This window comes from Panicum hallii, chromosome 7 (genome assembly GCF_002211085.1).
Source record: "Panicum hallii strain FIL2 chromosome 7, PHallii_v3.1, whole genome shotgun sequence".
Taxonomy (NCBI): Eukaryota; Viridiplantae; Streptophyta; class Magnoliopsida; order Poales; family Poaceae; genus Panicum; species Panicum hallii.
The window spans coordinates 5,914,945-5,933,134 of NC_038048.1; the positions used below are offsets into that span (position 1 = coordinate 5,914,945).

General features: G+C 47.8%; 1 pseudogene; it reads right to left on the minus strand.

The window, feature by feature from the left end:
* Nucleotides 1–4,148: 4,148 nt before the first annotated feature.
* On the minus strand, nucleotides 4,149–10,662 carry LOC112899540 (annotated as a pseudogene).
* Between the last annotated feature and the right edge of the window lie 7,528 nt (nucleotides 10,663–18,190).

Here is an 18,190-nt window from a genome sequence, read left to right on the forward strand (position 1 = left end):
TTCATGGTGACGTGTCAAAGTGTCTGACCTTTATTGCAATTTGCAAACAACATTCACATAGTTGGGAAGTGGCATTCAAGATTCCACCACAATAAATATTGTCATTATAATTCTTTCGGTGGGTACCGAATCATCTTGGGCTCTTCTTCCTGTTTAATTTAGAAAAGTTTAGTATTGAATATTTTTTCCTGCCTTATACTATAAAAACACTCGTCTGTCCCGATCTTTAAAAATTGCATGGATAAGTCATACATGCTGACAAAGTCCAGATTCCTCCAAAATTGTTCACGTCGGCTCTCGACAAAGCCGACACAAATGATGGATTATCTATGATGGGGCATGAATAATTTTCCATCTTTCTAATTTGAATTTTAGATTGTATTCGGAATTTTGTAACTTCGCACAAACAAACCTTATATGAAATTTTTAGGTTTTGAAAGATTTATAACTTCATAGTTGAATTTCTTACTTGAAGTTGTTCGATCAAAGTTTTAGACAATAAGAATCAAAAGGAATTGTACTCTGTACTCTACTACTAGTAGTAAAGTAGTAAAGTAGTAGTAACGATGTATAGATGGTATGGTTAGGATGGATCGTGCGAGAGGATACCATGCGTTCCAAGATTGAAAACTGCACATGCGTGTATTTCAAGGAAAAACGAGTGACTTGTGACATGAGACAACCGCGAGGGTAGATCAGGGTGGCCCTATTCAAAAAAAAGAGAGAAAAGAACGGGGTGGCTCTAGGCCTGGAAAAGATGATATTTTTGCTGCTTTTAGTCCGACGATTATCCGTACTGGCTCGTAAGTAGCACCGACACATATACTCGCATCTAGACCGTTTGGCACAGCTAGTATGGATAATGGTGAGTATCCATGTCCTCTCCTCTGTGCAACACTATAAAAACATCCTATTTTTTTCTAAGGCGGATCAAAAGTTAATCTGCTTCTACAAATAGAGCGCGGTTACTGTAGTATCCGACCTGCTCCTAGAAAAATATTTTTAGGACGGGTAACACTATCATCCGCCCCTGCAAACGGGCATCATTTTCAAGTGCGGTATGACATCACCCATCCTTAAAAAATAGTATTTTTAGGAGCGGGAGACGCCACCACCCGCCCCTAGAAATGGTGGCATTTCTAGAGATGGGTGATGGAGTCACCTGTCCTTAAAAATACATTTTTAGGGACGGGTGATAGCATGATCCCTCTCTAAAAATAGTTTCACTCATAACTTTTTCATAGATCTCGGATGAAGTCAAACTTTATATTAAAATTGTAGAGAATGATGAGATCTAAAAATTTATAGTTGATAGATTTTTCATTTGAGGTTATTTAATGATCTAAAAAATTATTATGAATCTATATATGGCTATAACTATATAGTATCTCATACAACTCAAGTCATATTTTGAGATTTCAACAATCTTAACCTTTACATGTACTAAAATATACTTAGCATATCTTTTTTATCTATAGTTCACAAAAACCATAGTGCAGAAGTTTTATTTTTTATTTATTTTGCTATATGGTAAGATTATATGAATTTTTGGAATAAAATTAAAAAACAATTTTAGGGGCGGGTGGTCGCATCACTCGCCCCAAAAAATTAATTTTAGAGTTAATATAAAAGAATAGCATACCCCATAAAATCACAAGTGACTGTGCAGTGTGGTGGAGATGAAGGTACGCGCGAGGTTTGAGTTATGCGGTTCAGACCCCGGGTGATGCATGTATGCATATTTCGTTAAAAAAAATTATAACTCGATAGTACAACGGCTTTTGGTGGTGGCTGGTTGGTTGCAATATTTTTTTTATTTTCCTATTTTTAATTTTTTTTATTTTCTAGAAATCGATTTCTAGGGGTGGGTCACACCGTGACCCATCCCTACAAATTATTTTGAGGAACGGGCGCATTAACCGTCCCTAAAAATCATATTTTTAGCTGCGAGAACTAGGGGCAGGTACCACACCTGTCCCTAAAAATATATTTTTACCCGCCCCTAAAAATCTTTTTTAATATTTTTACCACCCTGAAAATGATGCTCATTTGTAGGGACGAGTGATGGCTTGATCCGCCTCTAAAAATGCTTTTATAGGGTTGGGTCAGATGCTACAGTAACCGCGCTCCATTTGTAGGAGTGGGTTACTTTTTGACCCCTAGGGCGTCCCTACGTATCGTTTTTTAGTAGTATTTGTTTGTGGATGGATATAATATTTTGTAAGAAAACAATGATCAAAGTCTAGTTTAAAAGGTTGTGGGAAAAACAAACAAGAGTTGCATCGTTGAATTGTGGGGCCGACGTGGAGGGAAATGCTTTTGTGCCATGTTGTCTGAGTACTTGCGTCACCTTATTATCTTGTGATGATGCAAACAGGACACTTCATTACAATATTATTTTTCCTTTCTTTCCCACAACATCATGCATATATATCCTTGTTTCTCTCTAACTAAGCGTTCGCCTTTAATCTTTGATATAAATTATCGATAAAGAGGACCCCAAAACAATATTGATGGCAAAAACAAAAGTATATATATAATGTCCCACGGCCTCCAAAAATCCAATTGTTACCACAAGAACGTCATATGTAGGGTCCTATGCCAATTGGAAGATCTATTATAGCAAATGAAAAGACATGCCACAACAAACTGAGAGATGTTTCACAACAAATAAAAAACTATATCAATGTGAATCGAAAGGATTATAACAACAAACTGAAAGATGCTCTGCAACAAATTGAAACAACAATCACAACAAACCAGAAATACTATGCAACAATTATTATAGGCCCTGTAACAAATTGATCCACTTCTTACACTAGCAAATGCTGATGGTCTTCATGTAGGTTATGACAAAACTTGTAGTCCACCTGCTCAGACTGATTGATAATACTGATGCAGAGTCTGCAGGTCGCCTCATTCTTATCCTATGGCAGGCCTGGTTCATCCGAAATGAACTGACTGATTGACCACTTGTCCCCTTAAGCTGTCCATTACAAGCTCGGTTGATTTTTTGATAAACTATTAGGTAACACTGCGCAACATCCAACAAGAAGGCACGATGGATAACAAAGGGAAGAAGCCGATTACCGATAGCTACTTGACCCACCCAAACATGCAAAGGACCAGATGATCTTACACTGGGCTGCCCCTAGAGAGGGGTGGATTAATATCAACGTGGATGGAGCTTCCACGGTACAGGACGGCGTAAGCATTAGCCTGGTGACCAGAGATGATAAATAGGGGCTCCATTCTTCTGTCAGCCTGGCGGATAGTCTCATGCAGCTAATAGCGCTGAGGAGGTGGAGCTACTAGCATTAAGGAGGGTGTCACTTTGGCTATGGAATGGACACCCAGACCGTTGCTTCTCAGCGATCAAACTCCTAGCCAAGCCGGAGCCTCACAGAGACCCCGCCCTCTCGGCATTCATCATCAGAGATGTCGACCCTCGCTCGGTGATTTGTAAACATGTAAAGAAGAAAGAGCAAAATATTATAGCGCATGAATTAGCACAGCTCATGAAAAAAGTTATACCATATTGCAGTATGGTGTGACCTATGCCTAGTCTGGGTTGAGCATCTAGTTGCTAATAGAGCTCTCTTTTTACTTGCAAAACAAAAACTTGAAGTCCACAACAATCTTGGTTTCTTTTCAAGTGGGTAAAGGAAATCTTCAACATGAAAATATAGAATCTTGATTAACTAGTTGCTATAAGACGAGTTTGCATCAACTAAGCAGTTGGCACAACACAAAATACGATCAGTTAGCAACTTCATTCAGGTGGCCATCGATTGCTTTTTTTATGAGATAGGAGAGGTGAACTTGTGAAAAAAAATCATATTTATTGCTATGGTTGATATGAGTTTGTCAAGCCATTGTTACTTGTAACGGAGGGAGTAATTATTGGTAGTACAAAATGTCTTGAGAGTAGAATACACGTTAGGAATTGAAGATTTATTATTTGTGCATTACTTATTTTGTTTCTGATTATATTTTTTTATCTCTCATTTCTGAAACCACAATAAAAATGTTTAATGAACTAAAGAATGCACATAAAACAAACGCAACCAATCATGAACTTATGATAAAGCGTCTGGTAATGCATTGATGATCAGGAGAATAGGTTAATTCATGCAAGATACAAGCATCTAGTAATCCTTACTATCCTTACTGTTCTGATTCAAAGAGGTTGGAGGTAAAGGCACAAATTCGATGGCCTCATGATCCCTCTGAAAGAGTTATTTGTAAACGGCATAGCCAAATTAGGCTGCCGGTCCTCATATATACACACACACACCGACTAGGATAATAGTACTAGAAGTCCTATACGGACAACAAATCCTAGCTAGTTACAACTAGAAAGACAGAGTTTGACTTTTGTACGTAAGGTATTTCTACACCCTCCATCGGCGCTGTAGCAATTGGGACGGGCGCATGGCCAGTGGCAAAGAGCGCGATGTGTCCCATGAGCTTGTCCTTGCGGGAGAAGAAGGTGCCACAGGAGCAGCGCCACCGGAGCTCCCCGCAGTGCAGTGCTTCTCGTGCGTGCGAAGGTCGGAGAGCACGGCGAACTGCTTGTTGCCGCCGCATCACCGGTACGAGTACATCTTGGGACAGTAGCTCCGGCGGTAGTGGTTCTTGGCGCACACCACCGACTTGAGCGGCTGGAACCGCGGGTGCCGCCTGTTCCACCGGCACCCCTCCGCCGGGCACGAATAGCTGCGCCTCTCGGCGGCGGCGGCGGCCGAGCTCGAACGCGGGTTGCTCAGCGCGGCCATGGTCTTGTACTCATCGCCATGCGCGCACATGTGCATTCGCAGGTTGGTGTCGTGCTTGAACCCCTTGCCGCACACCTGGCATGTCAGGAGCCTCGAGCAACGCCTGTCGCTGCTGCCTCTCGCCGGAGTTGAAGACGACGACCTGAGAAACAAGAAACGCACACAAAACAGAACACAGACACGGTGCTTTTGTGTGGTCAATCGATCCACGTTTTCTATGATTGTAAGTGCTATATGTAGGGAAACAAACACAGGGCCTTACCGGCCACTACGCCCGAGCATTTCGGCTTGGATTTCCATCACGAAGTGCCATCCCACCTCGCTCGTTCATGCCGCAAGACCCGGGTGCCAAAACAGACGAAAAACACCCCATGCGAACGCAGCGCACGTCAGGCAGTCCAGAGCTCCTACAGCTTGGACATCTACGTTATTTGCTAAAGGAATAAACATGCTAAAAAACTAATCATGCACCTGGATTATCAACAATCTCCCCCTAATTCTGGTGCTTGATCACTGGAGCTTGATGACGCCAATCTTCTCACGAAGTTGCTGGAAGCGCTCCTTTGCGAGTGGCTTTGTCAGAATATCCGCGAGTTGCTCCTGAGTCCCCGCGAACTTCAACTCGATGTCCCCGTTGCCAACACATTCACGGATGAAATGAAACTTCACGTCAATATGTTTGCTTCGATCATGGAACACCGGATTCTTGCTTAGTTCAATAGCGGACTGATTGTCCATCTTGAGTTTGGGTGTGGAGATCTTGACGCCCAGCACATCTCCAAGCAGTCTCTTCAACCACATTGCCTGGCATGCTGCTGCAGCCCCTGCTATATATTCTGCTTCACACGATGACAGTGCCACTACTTTTTGTTTCTGGGATTGCCAAGACATAGGATTTCCTCCCAAGAAGAAGATCACACCCGAGGTGCTCTTTCTGCCATCCACATCTCCTGACATCCCACTGTCACTGTAACCCAGTAAATCAAGTTCTCCCCCATCATTTGTATATAGCAGCCCATAGTTTGTTGTTCCTGCAATATATCTCAGCAAACGTGTTACTGCTGCTCTGTGATCCTCCTTAGGTTCTTCCATGAATCTGCTCAAGTACCCCACACTGTAAGCAAGTTCAGGTCTTGTATTCAGTAAGTACCTCAGGCTCCCAATCAGACTTCGGTAACTGGTTGCATCTACTGCTGGTTTAGGACTAGATTTTGAGAGCTCCAGTCTAGTCTCCATTGGTGTTGCATTTGAGTTGCAAACACTCAGCCCTGCCTTCTCCAGTACCTTCTTGGCATATGTTGCTTGTGAAAGCTCAATACCACGCTTCCCTTGTCTAATCTCAATGCCCAGGTAATAGGTGAGAGCACCCAAATCACTCATACGGAACAGCATTTTCATCTCCTCCTTAAAAGCTGTGATCTCCTTGGTGGATTCCCCCGTGATAATGAGATCGTCCACATAAATCCCAACAATCAGCCTTGAAGAATTGAGACACCTAGTGTACAGACCGTGCTCATACTCACTCTTGCTGAAACCCAATTCCTGCAGGCTTGCATCTAGTTTAGCGTTCCATGCCCTTGGCGCCTGCTTCAGTCCGTAGAGTGCCTTGTGTAGCTTCAAAACCTTCTTCTCATGCCCTGCAGCTATAAACCCTGGAGGTTGCACGACATAGACTTCTTCTGCTAGCTCCCCATTCAAAAATGCTGATTTAACATCCATATGATGAACAGCCCAACTACTGTGAGCAGCCACTGCTAGCAGGATCCTCACTGACTCCATTCTTGCAACTGGAGCAAACACTTCTTCATAATCAATTCCCTGAACCTGCACATACCCTTTAGCCACCAATCGCGCTTTGAACTTGGAGATGTTCCCATGTTCATCACGCTTCAGCTTAAACACCCATTTCAAACCAATTGCTCTTTGGCCAGCTGGCAAATCTACCAAGGACCAAGTCTTGTTCTGCTCAATTGATGCCATCTCTTCGAGCATTGCATTCTTCCACTCCTTGTACTGCTTGGCTTCCTCTGCTGTAGCCGGTTCATCATCAACTGCCACCATGAGCTCCTGAACAAGCTCCCGCTCAGCCAGCCCCGGTGGCGAGGCAGGACCGAGGACATTGTCCATGGCCCTGAAGCGAAGGGGTGCGTCGTCGTCGTGGTCCTTGTCCAGGTCGACGTCACCCACCGGTGGTGACGTGAACTGGATGCCAGGGGCCAACATGGTTACTGGCGGCGTTCGTGGCTCAGACCTGCGTGTGGGCGTCGCTGATGCCATGGCTGGGTGTGTCGGTGCGCCACCAGATCGTCGTGGCCCGGCGATGGAGACGAACTCGACGCAGAACGGCTCCTGGTCGTCGTCAGGTCCGGCTCCCTTCTCTGCACCCCAATCCCAGGCACGTTCTTCTTCAAACACCGCGTCCCGCGACACGTGCACGCGTCGCGACACCGGCTCGTAGAAGCGCCATGCCTTGGTCCCCGGCTCGTAGCCAACGAACACCATGGGCTTGCTCCGGTCTTCTAGCTTGGTGAGGTACTTGCTCCCTGTTTTCACATGCGCCACGCACCCGAACGTGCGGAAAAAGTGTACAGGAGGCTTACGCCCGTGCCATACCTCAAATGGCATCTTGCCTTCCACGCTCCGGGTAGGTGCTCGGTTCAGGATGAAGACGGCCGTGGTCACCGCCTCCCCCCAGAACCAGCCTGGCATCGCCATCGCCTTCATCATGCTCCTGGCCATCCCCATGACCGTCTGGTTCCTTCTCTCCACCACGCCGTTTTGCTGCGGCGTGTACGGCGCGGTGAAGTGCCGCTGGACTCCCTCCTTGGCGCAGTGGTCGGTGAAGGTGCGTGCCGTGAACTCGCCTCCGCGGTCAGTGCGGAGCGTGCCCAAACGCCTCCCTGCCTCAGCTTCGGCTCGCTGCTGGAACGTGACGAACGCCGCCGCTGTCTGGTCCTTCGCTCCCAAGAGTATCAGCCACATGTAGCGGCTAAGGTCGTCGACGAGGAGCATGAACATCTTCTTCCCGCTTGGCGTCGCTGGTGTCACCGGGCCGCATAGGTCGCCGTGCATGAGCTCCAGCTTGTGAGCCGCGCGGTACGCAGCCTCCGACGGGAACGCCAGGCGCCTCTGCTTCCCGGCGAGGCAGCTGTCGCAGATTTGCTCGACTTGTGTAATATGTGGCAGCCCCCGAACCATCTCCTCCTGGGCAAGTCGACATAGTCCTCGAAAATTGAGATGCCCGTACCTTGCATGCCATCGCCATGCCGCGCTCGTCCCTTGCGTCGCCAGGCACACCGGCTTGCTGATGTCGAGGATGAACTTGTACAGCCGGTTTGCCGACCGTGGCACCTTGGCTAGCAGCCTGCGGCGTCGATCCCAGATCCGCAAGAAGCCATCTTCTTCGAGTTGACCAAGACTGATGATGTTCGTCGTGAGGCGCGGGATATGGTAGACCCCGGTGAGCGCCTGGTGCTCGCCGCTCTTGCAGTTGAAGAGGATGGTCCCACGCCCTTTGATGCCGGCAGCAGAGCCGTCCCCAAACTTGACGGTGCCTTGGATCCCGGAGTCGAGCTCGGAGAAGGCTGATCTCGCGCTCACCATGTGATTTGTTGCCCCGGTGTCGAGAATCCATCGGGTGCTCTCTCCCTCGCGCCCATCCCCGAGCTGGACGAAGAGCTTTTCTTCGTTGAGGTGGATCGCCGGAGGAGACGGGAAGGGGAGATCGCCCGCCGCCGCTCGAGTTGGGGACGGATCTGGATGCGCGTTGACTGATGCAGTGGCCACCAAGAGTGTGGGCTCCTCTTCTTCTTCAGCTTGGGCCGCATGGGCCTGCTCGTCTCGCTTCTTCTTGCGACATTCTCGGGCCCAATGCCCCTCCTTGCCGCAGTACCGGCACTCGTTGCCGGCGATGTCCCTGCCTTTGTGGCCGGACTTTCCGCCGCCGCTGCCGTAGCCTTCTCCATGACTGCGGCCACGGCCCCATCTGTTACTTGATGATGTTGACTCCCTCCTCCGTTCTGAGCCGCCGGTGCCCGAACCACCGGCGCTCGAGCTGCCACCGCCGCTCGAGCTGCCTCCACCGTTGAGCTGGAGCCGCGATGAGATGTGCGCGACTAGCTCATCCTCGGTGAGGTTGAGCTTGGCGATGGTGTCATTGCCGTTGTAGCCGTGACGTTCCTCCGTGGCCTTCAGTCGCCCGATCAACTCCTCCACAGAGATGTCATCGAGATTGAGCAGAGTTTCGATCGATGATGCGATCTGCTCGAACCTCGGCGGGAGTGCCTGCAAAAACTTGCGCACCACCTGCTCCTCCTGGATGGCATCGCCAAGCACCGTGAGTTGGGTCACGATGCGACCGATCCGTATGCCGAAGTCGTCCACCGTCTCCCCATCGTGGAATTTTAGGGAGTCAAATTCCCTCCGGAGTGTGCTCGCCTTCGCCTTGCGAACGCGCTCGACGCCGACGTTCATTACCTTAATCACCTCCCATGCAGCCTGCGCCGTCGGCTTGCTGGCTATTGTACCCATCATCTCCACGGGAACAGCTTTGGCGAGGACTTCGAGCGCCATCCGATCCTCCGTGATGTCGCGCGTCCCAAGCGTCACCGCGAGCCACAAGCCTCTCGCCTGCAGCATCGCGCGCATCAACGCGGCCCAGTCGTAGTAGTTCGTCTTCGTGAGCACGGGGTAGTTCCCCGGGCCCGCCACCGTCTTCTCGATGACGCGCTCGACGATGACCCCGCGCATCCGTGGCCGGCGAGGCGGAGAGCATCCGCGGCGAGGCGGAGAGCGTCCGCTTCACGGCGGCGGCGTCACTGAGCGCTCCGGCGTCCTCGGCTGCTCCGGCGTCACCGAGCATTGCGGCGTCTTCGACATGGCCTCCCCCCGGATGCTGACGTGGCTCTGATGCCAATTGTCAGGAGCCTCGAGCAACGCCTGTCGCTGCTGCCTCTCGCTGGAGTTGAAGACGACGACCTGAGAAACAAGAAACGCACACAAAACAGAACACAGACACGGTGCTTTTGTGTGGTCAATCAATCCACGTTTTCTATGATTGTAAGTGCTACATGTAGGGAAACAAACACAGGGCCTTACCGGCCACTACGCCCGAGCATTTCGGCTTGGATTTCCATCACGAAGTGCCATCCCACCTCGCTCGTTCATGCCGCAAGACCCGGGCGCCAAAACAGACGAAAAACACCCCATGCGAACGCAGCGCACGTCAGGCAGTCCAGAGCTCCTGCAGCTTGGACATCTACGTTATTTGCTAAAGGAATAAACATGCTAAAAAACTAATCATGCACCTGGATTATCAACATGGCAGTAGTGCGTGTACCTTGCCAGCAGGTACGACGCGTCCAGCTCAACCACATCGCCGGCGTCAACCCCGGCAAGCCCAAGGTCGCCGGTTCCTGTCAGGCCGCTGGTTGATTCAGCCGGGACAACACTGAACCTCCCTGCACCGCCGCCGCTGAAATGGGCCGCCGGATCGTGGCCGAACGGCAAGGTTTCTGCTCCATGCGCTGCCGCAAACATCTGCTCGTTGCTGGCCGTGGCTCTCTTGAACGACAGCCGGTGCGCCACCGCCGACGCTGCCGTGGTTATCTCCTGCAGAACGGAGCACGCTCTGTGTGCCACCGTGGCCGCGGCCTCGTACTGGCGGTGCTGGTGTGGGTTGGGAGAGATGACCATGCCGACCAGGGGCTCCAGCTGCTGCCTGCTGGACCTTGTCCCTCGACACGGCGACGTGGTAGGCGAGCACGTCGGTGGCGTGGGGGACGACGGCACCGGGCGAGAACGGCAGCATGCCGTGTTCCAGTTCCACATCGGGCCGCTGGAAGAATTGGAAGCTTTGTGGGTTGTGAGAGAAGCATGGATCCATGGCTAACTAGCAAGCTGCTAATACTAGCTAGGTTGATCATTCTAGGTTTTCGAATTACATACAACAGCAGCTACATGGTTTTGAAGGGGATAGATAGATCTAGTTGGAAAATGCGTCATTTGCATATAAATTTCCTCATGTTGACAGATCAAAGATGAAAGGAGAGAAGATGTTGATGAAAGGAAGACAAGTCAATGGATGAGGGGAGAGGTTGTGGGCTGGGTATTTTTTTTAGAGAGAAGGTTTCCCCTGTTTCATTGAAGAAACAAATAGTTCAATACAAGGTTCAGGCATGCAAGCGCAAGTTCAAGTTCAGGCAAGAAGCAACTGCTCTCAAGTTTAAGCGATGGACTAAACATCCTCTAAACATCCTCAAGGATCACAAGACCAATAGAGGTGTGCTCAGGCAACCGAGCCTCTTGCACGTTTGGAATCTCAATCGTCGCGGGGTCCTGCTCCTATGTATGGTTGTAGGCCATTGTAGAAGAAGCCATTCAGCTGGGACGCTCCCCACCCAAGCGCCATCGGTTGTGTCGCCATCGCCTCCAGTGAAGTAGACCACTCTTCCAGACAAAGCCAATCTTTTTCTCTGCATACCGGTCTCCATCTCCACAAAGTCTTCACTATCCTGATCAGCAGCATCCGAACGTCTCGCCACGCCACACCCTGAAAATAGATTTCATTTCTTAGATTCCAGATCGCCCATAAGATGGCAGCACAGAAAACGTTCAAAGCAGCATGCTTGGTACAACTAATCCACCACTTTGCAACTGATTCAAAATTAGTACCCACATTAAAATTAGTGGTAGTCGAAATTCCCCCCAAACAAGCTTAGCAACACAGCAATCAAAGAACAGGTGGATAATTGACTCTTTTTTGTTACAGAAAAGGCACGTCAAGTTTTTCCGTCTTAGCCAGATTGTCTCTAGTGAGCAATTGATTGTTGGCTACCGACCATAGAAAAACATGAATACAAGGGGGAACTGTTAGTTTCCACACTACGGGGGTATAGATTGGTTTAATCCCTCTGAAACTTATAACGGAGCAAAGGGAGTGAACGGAGTATCTCCCATTAGAATTAAACTTCCAGGTAATGGCATCGCAGTCATCAGTGAAGTTGATGCTGCGGGCAATGGACATAATGTCCTCCCACATCCTCATCAGACTCTCAGAAACTGTTCTCCTAAAGGTGCATTTTAGATTATTCCCATCCCAGATGTCAGCTACACAGCTCCCTTGCTCATTAATGAGCACATAGATTGGCCAAAACTGAATGGCCAGGCTGGAAGAGCCAAATCATTGATCTTCCCAGAACCTCGCACTTTTGCCGTTAGCAATTTTCCAGCTATAGCCCATTTGGACAGCTTTAGCTGCCCAAAGCACTCCCTTCCAAAAGGGGGAGGCTCCAATCTCTGGGTAGCAGAAAAGGTTGGGTCTGTCGTTATTATATTTGTGATCAACAATTTTTCTCCAAAGGGCATTCTCCGTCAAGTGATATCTGGCTATCCAAGAGGCCAGCAGACACATATTCAGGTTCCTAAGTCAGGAATTCCGAAACCTCCAAACTCCTTTTTCTGGAAAATCAGATGTATATTGGCAAGATGGTACTTGTGTTTGTCTTCTTGGTCATTATAGAAGAAGTTAGCCATTTGCGAATTGATGGCTTCCATTGCCCACTTAGTAAATTTAATAACGGACATTAAGTAGACAGGGATACTGGCTAAATAGGCTTTAATGAGAGTTAATCTTCCTCCGTAAGAATCCAGCCAGCAATTCTCTTCACAATTTTATCCACAATAGGTTGGATATCTTCACTTATTAACTTGGAGTAGTGCAAAGGAATGCCTAGGTACTTTATAGGGAAGTTACTTATTTTGCAACCAAAGAGTCTGGCAAAGTTATTACTTTCCTCTTCAGATAAGCCTAAAGTCAGCAAATCACTTTTATCATAGTTGATTCTCATGCCTAACAGCTGTTCAATTCATGATAAAATCCATTTAAAATATTTTTCCTTTTCCATGTCACTATCCAAAAATAATAAGGTATCATCTGCATATTGTAGGCTGACAATCCCACCTGGGAAAGCATCAGGCATTAGACCTTTAATAAGATCTTATATGGCAGCTTTCACCATCATCTTGGTAAAAACATCAGCAACTAGGTTGAAAAGCAGAGGAGAAAGGGGGTCTCCTTGCCTTAAACCTTTGCCAGATTTGAAATAGGGGCTGTTTTCATCATTAATTCTAACACATAAAGATCCCCCTGACTATGCCATTAATCCATTGGATCCATTTTTGGCTAAAGCCTCTGGATTTAAGCATATCTTCTAAGAAGGTCCAGTTAACTTTGTCATAGGCTTTCTCATAATCTAGCTTCAAGATAACCCCTCCCTTCTTACTACTAGCCACCTCATGAATAATCTCATGAGCAGCTGCCACACTATCTAGAATAAACCTACCTTTTATAAAGGCTGTCTGATTTGAAGAGATAAGTCTATCATAGACTTTAATAAGTCTGTTGTTCAAGATTTTTGAGAAAATTTTGAAACTGCAGTTAATGAGACTGATAGGCCTAAACTTCTTTAAGGAAGTGGCCTCAGGTTCTTTAGGAATAATAGTGACAATAGCATAATTAAGCCGTGATAGATTCAGCTTATTGCAATCAAAAGATCTAACTAGGGCTATTAGGTCATCTTTAATGGTAGGCCAAAAATTCTGGTAGAACATGAATTTGAAGCCATCCGGGCCGGGGGCACCATTGGCATAAGAACCAAATACTGCCTCTTTAACTTCGGCTTTAGTAATGGGCTGGGTATGGATGGCTTCCTCCCTGCTTTCAGCCTCCCTCAAATGCTACCAGGCCAGATGGAGTACATGAGCAGTTACATACTTTATATGATTGCATGTTTCAACCTTTTTTAATGGTTTTTTCTGTATAGGTACTGCTGTGTATGAAGCTGCATTATGCTATATACAAGATCGTTAGATGTGGAATTATTGCATTATTTATAATGTAAGAAGAGATTCCATGCACAGAGCACTGGCCGACAACTATATATTGACACACCTTAATTTGTTCTATGTGCAGGGATGTTCTGCTGTCAAATGTACTCTCCTCACAAGGAGACGAATTCTTGAAGTTCGCCAGCGTGTTATTCCTAGCTTTTGAGAATTTGTGGGAGATGATGAGGTTACGATCAAGGGTGTTCGTATACATAAGCCATCTTTCTCCATTTCAATCTAAAAGAGATATTTAGACCACTTTTATTTTATACTAGTGTGCACACTTCATCTGACCTTAAATGGAGCTGAGAGTCTAAGCCTACCAAAATAGGGTCTAGACAGCGAGTTTGGCATAATTAAGGCAGCCGCTAGTTTATTTTCAGGTGCCTGGCTATATGGTCACAGGAAAACTACTGACACTGTTTTCTAGTTTCTAGCTAGTATATTGAGATAACTGCATACTACCTCAACTGTGGGTATTGAGTTTGGTGGTAATTGTGTTGTTGGTGATTTGATAGATTTGGTGTAAAAGATATTGAAAGGAATGTGACACCCTAAGAGGGGGTGAATTAGTGTTCTAAAAACTAAGGCTCCAAGCACATATAAAAACCTATTCAAAAATCTATCTAAATGTGCACTAGATTTTTCTATGTGTCGCTATCTCTACCATACAAAAGTTTTACACCCAAGGTTCCAATCCTACAAACTACGCATAACAATTCTAGGAAAGGTAAATGCAAAAAGTAAGGGCAAAGTAAGTGCGGAAGTAAAGGGGTAGAGAATGCAAACTCCCGGCGTGGCGACACGACGACTTTTACCGAGGTATCGGAAAGCAATGCTTTCCACTAGTTCTCGTTGTCGGAGCCCCTCTCAAGGGAATGCTCGTGCAAGAGCATAAACTCCCCGGTCGAGTAACTCCGTAGATAGCCGACGGGCCTTCCCATGCGCAAGTGGGTCTCCGCCTAGCCTCTTCTAGAAGCTCTCCGCCGTCTTCACTGGGCAGAGCTTCGGCAAAACATGAGGGCCTCTACTCCCTCTCACGAGTACCAGCTGCCCACCGAAGGGTATACCCAAGGTGGTAAGTTTAGGTGAGGAGACGCCGAGATCAGAAACTCGAAGTTGCAAGGAACACAAGATTTAGACAGGTTCGGGCCGCGAGGTGCGTAATACCCTACATCATGTGTGGTGGTTTGTATTCCCTTGGGTGTAGAATGATCTGTTTTGAGGGGGTCCCTGCCCCCCTTATATATCCGGGAGGTCAGGATTACATGTATCTAATCAATACCAGCCAAGAAATCGTACCCGGGTATAACTCGGGTAGTTTCCTTCTGTACCGACCAGCTTTATCTCCTACTCAAACGAGTAGAAAACAATATAAATAAGAGATAAGACGGGCTTTATCTCTTAACCTTGTTTAAACTACGTTATGTACACAGCCCCGTAGCCCCGGGTTTGACAAGCCTCCGAGCTCTTCGTAGCTGAGTACTGCAGGCTTCTCGAGTACTTTCAAAGTAGTCTTCGGCTTCCTGCAAAACTCCTTCTTGAAGTTCTTCTTCGAGTACTTGGCTGCAACGAAGCTATAAGGTGCTCATGCCCTGAATTATTTCTTTGGTATGGTGTGCGATTGAAAAATCGCACTCCATATGGAGTAGCCCCCGAGCCTTAGGTTGAATCAGAGAATCAGGCTGAGGGTCGCATTAGTCTTGAATCTTCCTTACTTACTTTTTCAAATAAATTTGAAAAAATAAGTAGTCGATGCCACGTATCCCGCAGCCCCCGAGCCTTGAATCCAAATCTCTCAGGTTTGGAAATAAGGATCCAAAAGTCGTGGCATGCAGTGTAAAAATGTCCACATGGTAAATAACCGGTGTGATGGTACAAATGATGGAAGTTAGATATGGAATTCGAAAACCCCCTTTTTTCGGGACAATTAACCCTGAAAAATGATTAATCGAATATTTTGTCTAACCAATCCACCAAATGACCCCTCATCTTCTGAATATTCCCTGAAACGACTCTTCAACTTCGAAACAGTAAACCTTTCCCCAACCACTGGTTATTTAACCCCGTGGCAACGCTGAGTGAAAATTGTGCTTCCAATCTGCAATCCGCCAAGAACTTGCCAAAACTCCCAAATAGAGCCGCACTCCGCCTTCACCCTCTTGGAGAGCCCCAATCCAACCAAAATCTCCCCGCCCCTTCCCCCGCAGCCCCCAAGCAACTCGTGGCGAGCGGATCTGGAAATGGCGCCCAAGAGACCTGAGAAGGATGGGAAGAAGAAGGAGGCGCAGCCGCCGGCCGGGGAGTGGACTCATAGTAAGTGTTCCAACAACGACCTTCAAAAACTTGTCAGACCTCCAAAGCCTGTGTCGGCTACTCCAGCCCCCCGAGCCACCAGCCCCAGAAGGGCCCGCGCCCAAGGAGCCAGCCCCCGAGATGGGCACGACACTGCCCGACCTGCCACCTCCTGAGCCCCAGCAAGCCAAAGCCAGGGCTGGTGGTGAGGAACAAGTCGAGACCCCTGCAGCCGCTCCTGCAGATGGCATAGGCGAGTGTCTGACTGCCCACGGCTTGCTGCTTAGACCCCAGGTATTATGTACTGAATGCATCCTGACTCGCAGGTACCCGGCAACCACCTTCCGGAGAAGCCGTAGGGACCTCAAGGGGTCCTGGAGACCTGCTGATGGCCGGACGCGGGTACCAGAACATCATCACCACAGATCTGGTGGATGATCCCATGCTGACGGACCACAACATAAAAACCTTCAAGAAGGCGTTTCAAGGAGTTGTATGATTTTGCCATGGTAAGACGTGATTACTCTTCTGCTTGTGTACATTGTCAAGTTGCTTGTCTTAATCTCCCCCCTTATGCAGAACGTGATCACGCACTCACAAAAGAAGTCCGAGAAGTTGAAAGTAGTCGTAAGTGGCCACCAGGAGCTTGCTGCCAAGGAACAACGCATATCCGAAGAGAAGACGAAGAACTGCTATCTTCAGTGAGAACTTGACCAGTTGAAGCAAGAGTGGACTCGAGAGACATGGCTCCTCAAGAACGACCTGCGCAATCTCGAGGAACAACTCAAGGAACAAAAGAAGACGCACCAAGGTAAGCCCTTACTTTCCTCGAGTACTTCCACTTAGCAATCTATCTTGGATTCTGAAAACATCTTCACCGCAGAGCTTAGAAAAATCTTAATGTATAAAGAAGAGCTGCTTAATGATGTGAAAAATATGCTGTATCGCCGTACAGATGACGTCGAGAGGCTGCAGAAGGTCATCGCCGACACCGAACAACAGTTCACCGGCAGCCTTCAGCAGATCAAGACGCTGGGCGAAGAGAGGGAGCAGCGGCAAATGGAGGTGGATGACCTCAAGGGAGCCGCCAAGAAGCTTGCGGATATTGTGGACCCACAAGAAGATGGCGAAGTAGGCGAGTGGCCCTTGCTGGAGCGACTCCTCGAAGCGCTGCAGAAGGTCATCAAGTTCCTCGCTGAAGCCCCGGCCGTGTGTGTCAGCCACGCTCTTGCCTTTGTGAAATCCTTCTGGCCAGAAGCTCAACTAGAAACGTTCATGCAGGGAGTGGCTGCGGAGTGCATGGAAGAATAATTCAACGAGTACCTCCAAGAAGCCCAACCTGTAGCCGAACAGATAGTACAAAGTGTACTGCAGGATTAAGATGTAAAAAACAAGTACTCATTTCCTTGTATATATTCTTATTTGATGTCTCTACTTGTACGTGCCTCAACTGAATTGTCATCCAGATTTAAAGGCTAAGTAGTAGACACTACCCTGGGTGCAGTGACCCTGGGAGTAGTCGTAGTAGCTCCGAGTAGGAACCCATCCAACAAGTTAGACATAACCCGATCGAGCAGGTCTAACCAGTTAGGAAAGAACGCGAGCATCGTCGCGAGACTGCCGTGCTTATGGCAAGGAAAACGAAACTACCCCGAGTGCAACGACTCTGGGTGTAGTCGAAATCGCTCCTCATATGAGCGCGTCCAACAAGTTAGGTATGAACCAATCAAACGGATCGAACTTGTTGGGAATGAACGCGAGCATCGTTGCGAGACTGCCGTGCTTATGGCAAAAAATGAAACTACCCCGAGTGCAACGACTCTGGATGTAGTTGAAATAGCTCCTCATGCGAGCCCATCCAACAAGTTAGGTATAAACCAATCAAACGGATGGAATTTGTTGGGAAAAAATGCGATCATCATCGCAAGCGACCATCAGAGGCCACCGCGGAAGTCGATTTGTATAAAGCATGAACGTAGCCGAAGCCTCCATCAAAACTTATAACATGAAGTCGATAAAACATGAACGTGGCCGTAGCCTCCGTCACAACTCATGGCGAGGAGTCGATTTATAAAACATGAACGTGGCCGGAGCCTCCATCTGTTAACAGAAAAATTTACATTCCGAATTTTATGACACGTAGCCTCCAAATTGATTCGGAAGAAAAAGAGCCGCCTGGGCATGCGGAGAATAGTTATCCCCGTATGCTTCCTCATGGGTAGAGCTTGCGT